Source organism: Sphaerodactylus townsendi, linkage group LG09 (assembly GCF_021028975.2).
Source record: "Sphaerodactylus townsendi isolate TG3544 linkage group LG09, MPM_Stown_v2.3, whole genome shotgun sequence".
Taxonomy (NCBI): domain Eukaryota; kingdom Metazoa; phylum Chordata; class Lepidosauria; order Squamata; family Sphaerodactylidae; genus Sphaerodactylus; species Sphaerodactylus townsendi.
This window is the reverse complement of record NC_059433.1, coordinates 27,533,166-27,546,104: the sequence shown is the minus strand read 5'-3', so window position 1 is coordinate 27,546,104 and position 12,939 is coordinate 27,533,166. Positions and strand designations below refer to the sequence as shown.

The window sequence follows — 12,939 nt, the reverse complement described above, 5'->3', positions numbered from 1 at the left end:
TAAATAAATTATTCTAGTCCATCTTTTTTAAAAACCGTTAAAAAGTCTCTCGTGCCTATTTTATTTTTCTGACCAGGAAAGGTGTTTACACTCTCCTGGGTGGTGCCTGAAATTTGAGCGCAAGGAACCCACTTTACTGTTTATTTTTGTTTTATACAAGGTGGGGAAACAGTTATTTCCAATTCAAAATGCTCTCATGCTAGGTTTTTAACATAGAAGCCTATATAGCAAGGGCCGCTCAGGATCTTACGACTGCCTCCTCCATTGTGGGTGCAATAGCTTCCTCCCACAACAAAGTATTATCACCTCCAGAAGGAATACACAGATAGGTCACCAAATTCTCCCACAAGCAACGTCTGTAACTTCGCACCTCAGCAACAGAAATTCATCTAAAACAATGTGATGAGCTCTGATGAAATCTTGGGTCTAAGTCCAGGCAGATATGAACAATTTTATCTACAAAATATTTCACAGAGGTCACAGCAGTTTCTTTTGCCTGGGCACACATAATCAGAGGTCAAATGAAATATCTCCATCACCACCTGGAACCGACCTGCTGAAAGGCTTTGTGCAGATGCAAAAGTGGAACAGAAGTATGTTCATTTTGCTGCAGTCTCTGCCAACAAATGAGAACAAGAATACGCTCTAGTCTAGACTCTGTTCTTCCAACATTTGTTGTGATTCTTCCATCATTTGTTAACTAGTCAGCTTATTGCTTTGTGCTCCTCAATAGATCATGAAGCTGCTCATGCTTGATGAGAGGATGTCTTTGAGAACCTGTTGACCACAAGACCTATTTGCATATTCCACCAGGGTACTGACAGGAATAAGCCATGCTAGCTAGAATTGCTGTGAGGAGCATGAGAAATCTGTTTTCATCAAACTGCTTCCATAGGTGAACCATCTTTCCCTGCCTTTGAAGAATGGTCAGATCATGACAAAGATCACAAAGATCTCCACAATGCCCAAACTATATTTCATTCTGCCAGAACAAAAGAGCAAATCCAGAATCCAACCAGTCTTATGAGTTTAAGATGTTCTGGGAAAGCCCTAGGGTAATTGTGGTAGCCATGCAGTTCTGAGCCACACCAGTGACAGGGGCGTGAATATGAATTTTGGAAGTCCTGACAATCCTGAGGATCTCAATATCAAATCAAAGACCACTAAAAGCCCTTGTTAAAAAAAAGATTCTTAGATCACAGATTGGGTAGCCAACTGCCATAAAACTCAACCAGGTAATAATACTTGAATTTGGCACAGAAAACTGCAGTGGGCCAACAGAGATTCTAAAGACTTGGCAAAATGTAATCAATTTCTATTTTATCTAGTTAGAAACATTTCTATTCTGCCCTTCCTTCAAGGAGCTCAGGACAATGCACATAGTTGTTGTGTCCTCCATTTTATCCTCAAAGCAAAGGGTGACCACCTAGAGCGCAATTGGCCAAAGGTCACCCAACAAACTACAAGGCAGAATAGGACTTGAAACTGAGGCCCTTTCTGCACACGCACGCAAACGAGCCTCCACCGGGATAATTTATGCCAGTGGAGGCTCGGGGACCGTTGGCATGCTAGCGTGCGAGCAGCCCCCACTTCCCCCCCAGCTGGAGAGGCGGCTCCACATGGAGCTGCCTCTCGGTCAGCCCCTTCCACTAACCTTCATGTTCAGCGTCGCTCTGGAGGGCTGCAGGGACCCACCCACGCTGCCCTCCAACCTCCAGGGGTCGGAGGGCAGCATGGGCAGGTCTCTGAAGCCCTCCAGAGTGACACTGAACATGAAGGTCAGTGGAGATGACAGGGAAAGCGGTGTCTTCCCAGCAGTGCGATTCGCACCGCGCTGACGGGAAGAAGTCGCTTTGCAAAAACCTCGCTAGTTGAGCAAGGTTTAAAGCGACGCCTTCACACCGCTCCCAGGCGGCCGCTGCATTTCGCCCGTTCTGAAAGGGCCTGAGTCTCCCAAGTTTTAATTGAACACAACTATGCTACAAATGAGTCCAAGGAAACAAGCATTCTCATGCCCCATTAGCTGCATTTTGTCCCAGGCAGCATTTAGAGTTCTTATATATCTAAGAATCCACTCTCTCTCTCTCTCTCTCTCTCTCTCTCTCTCTCTCTCTCTCTCTCTCTCTCTCTATCTATCTATCTATCTATCTATCTATCTATCTATCTATCTATCTATCGATATGGCATTCAATCATATTTGGAAATTATTTCTCCTTTTAATAATAGAAGGTCCCATAATTTGAGGATGCAGAAATCTTTCTAAAACAGCAAAGGACAACATGTTCAAACAAGCATTACAGAACACAAGTAAATTATTGTCATGTAACTATTTAACTGTTCAACATTTCCTAGGTTGGACACAAGTTTCTACAAATGTAAACAGATTGTAGGTATTCCTGCAACAGTGGCCATCAATGACTAAGTCCATCCATTGTATTAACTGGTCTGGTTCTCAAACAGAATGAAAAGGTATATCCTGGATTTCAAAGCACCGGTGCAACTATGTAAAGGCTGACAAATCCTCTATGTTGCTGGCCTTCTTCAATCTCTCTAGAGAATTTATCAAGAATAAAGACATATAAAGCACAAGAGAAGGACAAGCTGCACAACATCAGGGTATATAAAATGGCTGCCTGGGGTTATTCAGTGATAAAAGAAAAGGGTGCTCTGCACACTGTCAGAGATGTTCTTGCATTTGTTATCACTTTTTGGAGTCAATGCCTAGGATGAAAACAAACTTTCTGAAAAAATTAAAGGTTTTGGAAAAGTGTCATGCCTGCATGAGATACCTTCTAACAATGAAGAGGCTCAAATCAGAGTGTTCCACATACATTCTGAGGACCACATGAAGCCCACCAACCCATATATTTCAGTCTGCAACCGACTGGTGGATAAACCATATTGCTATACTGGGGGATTAGCGGAACCTGTCTCTCAACTGTAACATTTTGTCCTATCAGTACTATTCCTGGCAGCAGACACCTGACACACAAACTTATGGTGCGCTGCAGATTCTTAGGTTTGAGATGAAAAATATTGATCTAGTCGGCTCTCAGGAATACCTGACCTTGTCTTTTCTTTGCAGGCTCAAAATATTATTAGTGCTCCCAGAGCCTCTCACATTTAACCATTTAACAGTATTTTGGACAGCGGTCAATTGCAGAGTCTCTAGCTGCTGTTTGAGACTCTGCATTGAGACATTCAAGTGGCGGCTAGAGATTTTGCAATTGAACGCTGTCCAAAATATTGTGAAATGGTTAAAAGTGAGAGGCTCTGGGAGCCTGCAAAGAAACAATGAGGTCAGGCATTACCTTGGAGCCTGATAGGACAAGGTGTTACAGGGGAGACTGAGAGACAGGTCCCACATATTTGTATATTGTTTTGAAACTGTCAGAGTGTTACAGTGGAGACTGAGGATAAGTCCCACATAACTGTGCCTTGTGCTGAAACTTCAGAGGACTGTTTTGTGCATATAGTAGTAAAGTATTCTAAGCTTTTGTACGATATTCAGTCTTGTGACTGCCAGCCTTTATTGTTGCAAACTGCTCTAGCTTGAATTCTGGTGGATAAGCAGGTTTTCTGGTCTCTGCCCTCAAGTAATTAAAGTTCCAAGTGGGGCCAGCTCAGTCATGTCATGGCACTTGGGTGCCAATGAAGTGGAACTGTAGAAGATGGGAGGTAAGTCTCAGATAAGCTGCCACATGGTGACATGCCTGGCACGATGGTCAAGGCAAAGCCTCTGGTTTCCAGGCTCTCACAACAGCTGTAACTATTATCAATACCCAGGAGCCCAGTGGAACACGCACCGCTTGCTGTACTTGATTGGGGAGGGTTAGCCATCAGGCAGCCTCATCCAAATAGCGGGACGCCTGGATGGGGTACCTGAGCTGGCCTGCCACTCCCAAGGAGGCTTTCCAACAGTGTGGGGAGGTTAAAAACACAAACAAGCCTCCCCATTGCCAGAAAGCCCCCATTAGGCTTAATGGACTTATGTCACCAAAAAAGGTGGCATAAATCCGAAGCCCTGACTGCTGACGCAATAAGGGCAATGATTAAGAGAAAGTCAACTAGCGTTGGCACCTCCCCCAGCCATGCCCCCAAACCACCTTGGCTGGGGGGTGCAGGGACACTGGCAAGGCATTCAGTTCCATGTCTCACCACTGGGGAGGTTGCAGAGGCCACACACAGGTGGATTCGCCCCTCCACCAGGGGCAAGTGTCCTGGGGAGGGTCAGCCTTGTGCCACTCCCACTAGCAGATTCACCCCCTTCTTTTGGATGGAGTCGAAAGACATGCTTAACCTCTTTTGGATGGGAACAGAGAGGAAGATGGATGTGGTGATGGCATAAGGTTGGAGGAAGGCACAGCATCAAGAGTTGGGGAGTTTTGTGGGATCTTTCATTCACTCTGACTGTACTTCTGACTGCAGTGTACTCAGCCCTAAAACTTACTTTCTTGAACTGCAATGAAAACAGTCATGTTTAAGTGTCACCATATCCCCAACATTTCAGTTCCTGAGCCAGAGTGGGGACTGGTGACACCATATACTTTCACAATGTGCAATTCCAATCACAGTCAGCTCTGGCTCATATAACTCTTTGCAGTATGAACCTCTGAGGCTAACCAGTAATTATAATTTTATCTCTAATGTCTCTTGGAAATGAACATGTCTCTTGGAAATGAACATGCTGTAAAACTAAGCTCTTTGCATATAGAGTATATATGAATTTTAAAAAATATTTCAGAAAGAGGCAAGTAAAATAGAGCGTCTTTGCCATAAAACACTAACTCCCTACTTCCCAGGAGCATGAACTCCCATTTGCTGTATCATTCATCTTTTTCATTCAGGCTAAATTAATAACCACCTCTGAAAATAATAAAGCATTGCCGCTGGGATGGCTTTTCTTGACAACCCTTCCTGCAGAAATATTGAAGGCTCCTTCGCCTGCAGCTTCTGAGAGTGGCCAGAGCTTTATATGAAAACAAAAGCAAACAATAAATGGAAGTCCAACCGTCTTCTGAAGTAAGGTGATTTTGTTCCTTCCAAGAAATTGCTATGTGGTCCATGTTAACAATCTCTTAAATCTGCTTTCCTGTCTATAGAGACTCACTGCAACCATTGCAAAGCAAAATTCAGGATCGACCAAAATATATATACTGTGATCTGAAAACATTCACATCCAGACAGTAAGAAATACACATTCTGATCTCACTGAATCCATCATAAAAATCCAAGAGAGTTATGCATTCCAGACAAATCACTAAGGGCCAAATGAAATCCATACGAACAGTATTTCTTTGAGTGTACACTCTTTTACTTTAAAATATGTAAGGTAATAAGAAAACCCTCTATTATTCAATATTTTTGTCTTTTTTTTTCTTATGTGATGTGATTTGCAGCACTGCAAATAAGTTACTGCTCCAACATAACAATATAACTAACTTCATTGGTGGTTGTTATTATGCACACCAGAGTACAGTATACTTTTTATTGTGGCTTTGCTGACTCCAATTCCCTGAGTTTGTTTCACAATTAGCAACCCAAGGGACATGAAAGGCCATTAAGGAACATGAGAATGTACTTTTTCCGCTCCAAATATAATGATTGAACCTGGACTCTGCCACCCAGTCCCTGTTCTACAAACCTCCAAGGCCCCTGAGCAGATTCACAGTCGCCTCCACTTTTTTTCCTGCTATATATTGTATGCAGTCACATTTAAGCCTGGAGGATAAACTGAAGACCACTAGCATCATCATCATCAGAGCCCTTCGGGGATGGGGCGGTATAAAAGTCTAATAAAATAAATAAATAAATAAATCATGGTCTCCAGCGGAGGACAATGGGACATTTCCAGTAAAAAAAACAACTGGCAAATTAAAAAAAAGTCCTGGGTTGGTTGGCCAGCCTGCAGAACATACACCTGGCCAAAGTTATATATCCAAACAGCCCAGGAAAAAAAAACACTTTATGAAATTTCACTGAGGTTGATGGTCGGCTACCAGTTTGGGGCAGAAAGAAGAATGACGCTGTTTGCTATAACTTATTCATAGCTGGCAAGATACTTAAAAGTTGGGAAGGGGATGAAATTTCTGAGGCTGGAATCTGAGTAACCACAAGGATGAATGCTTTGCCTTGACTCATCGCTATCTTTGCCAGGGAGGTATTTATCCTCCCAAAGGTCTGATTGGCTACTTCCCCCGGATTCTGTTTCTGATAAAATAGTGGAGAGAACCCAACTTGCTTCTTCCATCCTTTTTTTTTAAAGAGCCAAACTAAATGTTAATGGTGGCCATTTTAAAGTGTCACAGGAGTAGGCCCACAGGGCAACAGAATCAGGAGAGTTCATCCCTCTCCCCAGTCATTTTTCAAGTGCTGAAACAGCCTGTAACCGTAACATCTAGTTTGGCCCCTAGTTACATCATCTGAAGCCATTTGATCTGCTGAAACCATTAAGTGTCAGCTTTCTGACCACAGGACACAATGACCCATCTTGAGTGTGATAACATATAGAGGGGCTAACAAGTTGCTGGTTGTATTTTGCTGCAGGAGATGAGGCAGACAGCATGCTGTGCTGTGAGCTGTGGAAAAGATTATAAGCAACCCCAAGGAACCAAACACTAGCCAAAGGCAAAGCCAAAAGGTACAATTAAAAGTTTAATATAAAAAGCCCTTTTGCAGTAAGAAATCCCTGATGTGTTTTGAAATTCTTCCTGAGGGGATTTTTTTTGTACAAGACACACATATAATTTCTGCTTCTGGTGAAACAGAGGAACAAATCATGGGAGTCATTTATCATACATTTTAATTGTGCTTTTTGGCTTTGCTGTTGGCTTCCTTCAATTGACGGTATGTATTTTCTTTCCATGATTTATATTACCAAATGCATAACTCCCCATGATATAACAGAAACAACATTTCCTCGGTTTTCAGATTACTTGGATACTATTGCAAAATTGCAAGGCAAAACCCTTTCACGGCATTCCTTGAAACCTTCACCCAGAGGCGGAGCGTTTGCTGGGACATGTGGGGTTACATGTCCCCGGGCGTATGCCAACTGGTCACATGGGGGGCAGAGAATTGCCCCCACACCCCTCCCCTCAGCCCCAATCAGAGCAGCCTGGCGGGGCCTGGCCAAGGGGCGGCCCATGGCAGGCTCCCGCCGGCTAAGGTAAGTGGGGTGCTGGCGCTCAGAGCAGGTGTTGCCCTGGGCGCCATTTCCTGCCCCCCCCCACCTTCACCATTGTACCGTGTTCCTTGTTTCTAGGAAATGGTTAAAAGCAAGGAGGAGCCAATGTGTGTCAATATGGAGGAGGAGCATGCCAACCTCAGCCTCAAAGGTGACCAAAAATGCAGGCACTGCCCCTCCTCTTCCGTACATTCACTTGCAACTGGGCACAGCATGTTCTGCAAGTGCACACATGTAGGCTCCATTCCCATGAACAGGAAAGTTGAGGAGCCTTGCCAAGGGGAAATGCTACAGCAGCGACTGATCCATTTCATATCAGGCCCAATGGTAGACCGTCTGAAGTCCAATTTGAAACTATTTTTGAATCAGAAAATGTTCAAGGGCTTATTCTCACTACAACATTCAAGTATTCTCTTTTGTATCTCATTTTGTAACATAAAGTCGTTTGTTTCAACTTTTGTAAATTGACAAGGAAGTAAGAATTGAGTCAATGGGATTGCATTCAAAGATTAAATTCCTTGCGCCATCATGTAAACATCTCCAAATCCAAATATTTTTTCGTATCCAGTCTTGCAAATGAAAATACTTGTTTATCAGTTTGCCTTATGTGCCAGTTCTGTCTGCTGAGAGGACCTTCCTTCCTTTCTAGATGTCCTCAGTAGGGTTGTCATGAAAAGAATTGAACATAATAAATTAAAAATGGTGCCTTTCCTTGAATAGCCATAAATACACCCACCTCTCTAAAAGGAAAATATTAACCTGACAGATCTTTCATAAAGCAGTGTTTGTTAACTACCTCCTAGAAAATGTGGGTGTTTTATTTGCTGGGTGATTGTGTGTGCATGCGTGTGTGCGCGCGCGAGCGCATGCACCTATAACAATGATCGGAAATTCAAAGCTGATTTCAGGGGAAGACCCCATTAAAAGAAGAGATAATTTGTTCCCTTTCATCCTACCAATCCCCAGAAATCTCTTACAAAGTGTGCCCTGAAATATATATTTTTAAAAATCTGGTGACAAGAAAAACTGATCAAAGGCACCAGGATTATTAAGGAAATATTTTAAATGCAAGTACTCCTATAATATGCAGTTTCTCCCATAAGCTCCCCATGCAGTCTTGGAGCAATCCATCTCTGGGCTTTCATGCATCAGGGAGGAGAGAACTGAATGCTTTCAATAAAATGAGCCCTGCTAAAAATAATCAAGGCTTGTGCCACATAATGAAAGCCGATATACATGGCTTCCTTCAAACTCAGCATCCTACCTCTTGTTTCACTTTAAATAAGGCACTTGCGTACGTGGAGGAGAGAGACTTTCATTCTCCTGTAAAGAGAAACACAGGAAGAATGCTGGCCTCAAAAAACGGTGCGGAGGGAAATGCTGAGCTACACACTCGAACTGTGAGCGAAAACAGTCCTTCCCCCCACGCACCATTATTTCAGGAACTAAAATAGTAGGCAATTCTTGCCTTCACTCAGATAGGGGGAAAAAACTGGGTCAAAGAATAAATAGTACTTTGCTCTTTTTCTCCATGTTTCATGAAGAGAGAAATAAGGGAGATAAATCTCCATAATGCTGAGCTGAACCTCTTTAATTCCAGTCAGCTTTTATCATTCAATCGCAGCGACTGCATGTGGAAAAATTCATGCTAATTCCCCCTAGCAACAGTGGCAGCCTATCGGAGCGGCGCATGCACCATGCAGCTGCCAGCCAGCCAGAAGCGCTCTTAAGTAGGTCAGGCCTGTATTTCTAAAAATGCCACGGTCTAGTAACCCCACTGTCCCGTCTGTCAGGCCTTCCCCGTAATAACCTCAATGGCTCGCCGACACAATGACACACTGCCCTGTTGTAGCGCAATCAAATCGGGCTGCATTATAACCGCTGCAAGGATGGCTGCTGGACGGAGGAGCTTTTGAGGGGCACTATTAATTAGGCAGCCATTCACAGCCCTTCACGCCTCACTCTGGAGATGGGTCCAGCATTAATGACCAGCTGTTGGGGCTCCGAAACAGACCAAATGAAATCCTTCCACCCTGTTGGGTGCGCAGAATAACGCCTTTCGGGTTCCAGACAGCTTATGTGTGCATTGCCCAGAAAACACAGGCACAGAGAACGTCAGCTTTTGTATCCCCCCTTCAAGTCACTACAAAGCTGTTTAAACTGCATTGCATGCAACACACACACACACAGAGCTATCGGTTTAGTGTAAAGCGCTACCCTCATTGCTGTACAAATGTGTGTTTGTTTTCCCCCAGACCCCCAAATATCCTTGTTTGCACAATGATTTCTATTTTCGGCATATTATTAAAGGAAGGCTAAACAAAAAAAAAACTGATGAACTGAAACTGACTTCTGCTGGGAATCTGGAAACCCAGAAGAGGCTCTGAGCAATCTGGGGAGCACAGAACAGCACTGGAGAATCACAGAAACCGCCCCCATAAAGCTCAGCTCTTGAAATATCCCCAAGGAAGCTTTGGCAGGATTTTCTTCACATTTAAAACACTGCACAGAAATGTGAAAGAGCCCGATTCCTCCTTTCTTCACTGAGACAGAAAAGGCTCGCTGTGAGCCCCATCACACTGCCAGGCAGTACAAGAGCTCTTGTCTCTAGGCGTTGCTTTCCTCTCTCTAGGAAAAAACATCACAGCTGCTTTTCTCCCACCCCCCATTTGTGGCATGTTCATGTCAGTCAGCTGCATGTGCCACACAGAGGGTGTAAACGGAGGGGGTGGGATTTGCAGGGGCAACCACTCCTTATTTTTTTAAAAAAAGGGGGGGTCATGCATTTTGATCATTCCCTTCTTCCCTGCCTCCCGTTCGATCACTCAAACTTCAAGTATGCAAAACTCAGCAAACCTGATACACCATGCAAGGTGTCCACATTTGATTGATGAATGCAGCACGTTTATTAATCCATCTGCCCTTGTTTGAACTGGACTTCATAACTGGGTTATGACTATCTTCCTCACGTTGTGGCATACATCACACGGTTATTCTTGGAAAGATACGGCGGCTGACGTAACCACAAGCTGCTAATTACAAGCTGCTGACATTTTGCTGGGCTCTGCAGCTTTGTACTATTTACAAGACTCTTCCCTCCCCCTCCCCCTCCCCCTCCCTCCCTCGCGTTTTAAAATGTCTGCAACTGAAGTATGAGCCACAATATGAGAGGAAGAAGTGTGATTTTCCTGCAGAGAGAACTGTATTTTCCCCAATTCTCCCCCCACCCACAACCCCGCTCCACCTTTTACTGCCACCCCCCTCTGTAAAACAAACAGATAAACAACATTTCAGAAGTAATAACATCTCCCCTTGTCTCGAACAGCTGACTAAATCCTAATCTCATAGACTGTACTCTGTTTGGCAATAAATCGTGTGAGGGAAAAGACAATCATCTTGCAGGACAACTCACCACTCGGAAATTCCCTCAGATATATGGACAATGACTTGATGGTCTATGGATTTTAAACACGGCCTATGGATACATGCACACACACAAATGGGCAGCTGCTAAAATTCACCCAAAGCAACCTCAAGTTCCAGCCTTTCCTTCTTTTAACTCTACTTGGCCCGTTATGTAGACATGACCACCCTGAGTGATCCAGAAGTGTGCACATTATTAAGTCGGTCTGTCTCTCTTATAATGAGACCAGCTGTTCAGGAAAAATAATAGTAAAGACTCGGTTCTTCCACCCTCATACAACACAAGAATAAAAACCACCACTTCTGAATATTCCAGAGCGAGTCCTTGCCAAATGTGAGTCCTGTGCCTTTTCACAGCGGGACTCTGTTTCTCCTTTTGGAAAAAAGAAAAGTTGCAGGCTGACTTGGAAATGCATTAAAAATGCAAATACGTTGCTGATTTCATCTCGGTTGGATACCGAACCATCTGAAAACAAGGAGTTGCCAGCTGGGCTACAAAAGTCATCTGGGATAATTTATTTTGATTAGACTGATCACACTTCTATTTACAGTATAGAATTTTTCACTAGACCGAGTACAGCTGTGTTTATAAAGATTTTAAAGACAAAGAACAGGGGGAGGGGGAACCTACAGCTCCTCCATAGATCATACAAGAGGATTCAGTGCTTCACTGTGTTAAAGAAGAGACGGTTTCCAGAGTCTTGCCTGCAAATACATCGGTTTCAACAGGGCAATTGCTATTCCAAGGGGAATATATATATAAATATATATATATAAATAGATAGATAGGAGATAGCTGAAATACACATCACAACCAAACCTGATCCAGCAGCCTGAAAGGTTTCCTATGTATTCCTGAGTAAGAAAGCTTTTTATCTCGACGCACATATGTACACACACACACAGAATACACTTCTCTTTTCCCCCACAAGGTGTTTGTGTCTTTCCAGCCATCTACACCTTTAGTTGCCTCCGTAACCACACTGGAGAGCGATACAATTGAGAGTCCCCGCCATCCAGACTCGGTTCTGTAAATTACGCCATCATCATTTCTGGAATGAGAACACACAGAATCAGACGATCAAACGGCATGCCGCCTTCCTTTTCATTTGCTGGCTTGCTCCCTTCCACTCTTTTTCTCCCATGGCTATGCTCTGACAGGCGCACGCATCAGACACTTTATTTATCCATCTCCAGCACAGCAGCACGGAGGTGAAATGTTGCATCACCGTGGCTTTTCCCTATAATAATCCCTTTGAGCAGCAGAGGTTGGATTTGTCCTGTTGATCCCCTTGCCATAGCAGAGTGAATTGCTGTCGATGCCCTCACTGGATTACCTGGCATTGCAGTTCTCTAAATGTTCGCTCCTCAACCCTTTAATGCACATTTTCACCCTTTGGGGACTGGGAAGTAAACCTCGTATCAGACATTCTTCCCGTTTCCAGCCGCCGCAGCAACAAAGTACAGCATCCAGATTTCATCGTGTCTTTTCGTCTGTGTGCAGATGAGCGACTCTCCCCATAGCAGAAACCAGGTTGAAGCACAGGCAGGCAGGCAGGCAGGCAGGCAGCAGCAACCCCAGTAGCAGCAACAGCAGACACCCAGGTAAATAGGGGAAACAGGATATGCCGAAAGTGGTGCAGCGTCATCGCTCTGAGAGAAGACGAAATCGCTCTCTTGCACACAGCGTGGCTCGAATCCTGCAGGAAGTACAAAAAGAGGCAGCAGTGCCCTCCACCCCACCCCACCCCAAAATGAGAGTTAAAATAGAAGCATCATAACCATGCCACTTATGACAACTTTATTCGCTATCCTTTCGGATTGACGTTCCTGCGCTGCTGAGTGTTACTGTCCAGGAGCGCAGAGCCGCACGAGCCTCTCTTTTCCCGAACTGCAACAAGCCCAGCATCGCACGAGAAACCACATGATGTGCCAAACAGCCAGATGCTGATATGGTCAACTGTTTCGTGGGAACTGTAGCAACATCAACAAACAATGCTCTCAAACCAACACGCTGTCCTCTCTGGTATCTATGAAGAAACTGTCCTTTAAAAGAGCGTTATGTGTACGCACACACGCTTCCGAACACAAGATCATATCTGCGCCTGTGTGTTTGTGTTATGTTTCTGAGACGCAAAGCAGTGCCGAGGATGCTGTTCCTCAGACACTAGCTGGATGGCAGCAATATTACTCCTTAGCTGCATTATTCAAAGCTGACTCCACCGGAGTGAATTCCTGAAAAGCAGAGGCTTGAAGATGCTGGCGTGGGGGGACGGGGAAGAAAAAAACCCACACCCGATGCCATTATCTCTGCCTGCAATCTCTATTCG

The 12,939-nt window shown here is 44.2% G+C and overlaps 1 long non-coding RNA gene across 8 annotated transcripts in view; it reads right to left on the bottom strand.

Annotated features, from left to right (window-relative positions):
• Positions 1-11,110: 11,110 nt before the first annotated feature.
• LOC125438825 overlaps positions 11,111-12,939 on the bottom strand; it is a 326,259-nt gene continuing 324,430 nt past the window's right edge. For 7 of the 8 annotated variants that reach the window (XR_007245419.1, XR_007245421.1, XR_007245423.1 and 4 more), the window contains one exon: positions 11,111-12,309. This is a non-coding gene — a long non-coding RNA (uncharacterized LOC125438825). Of the gene's footprint in view, positions 12,342-12,939 lie in introns of all 8 variants that reach the window. The other variant, XR_007245418.1, reaches the window with a different exon arrangement.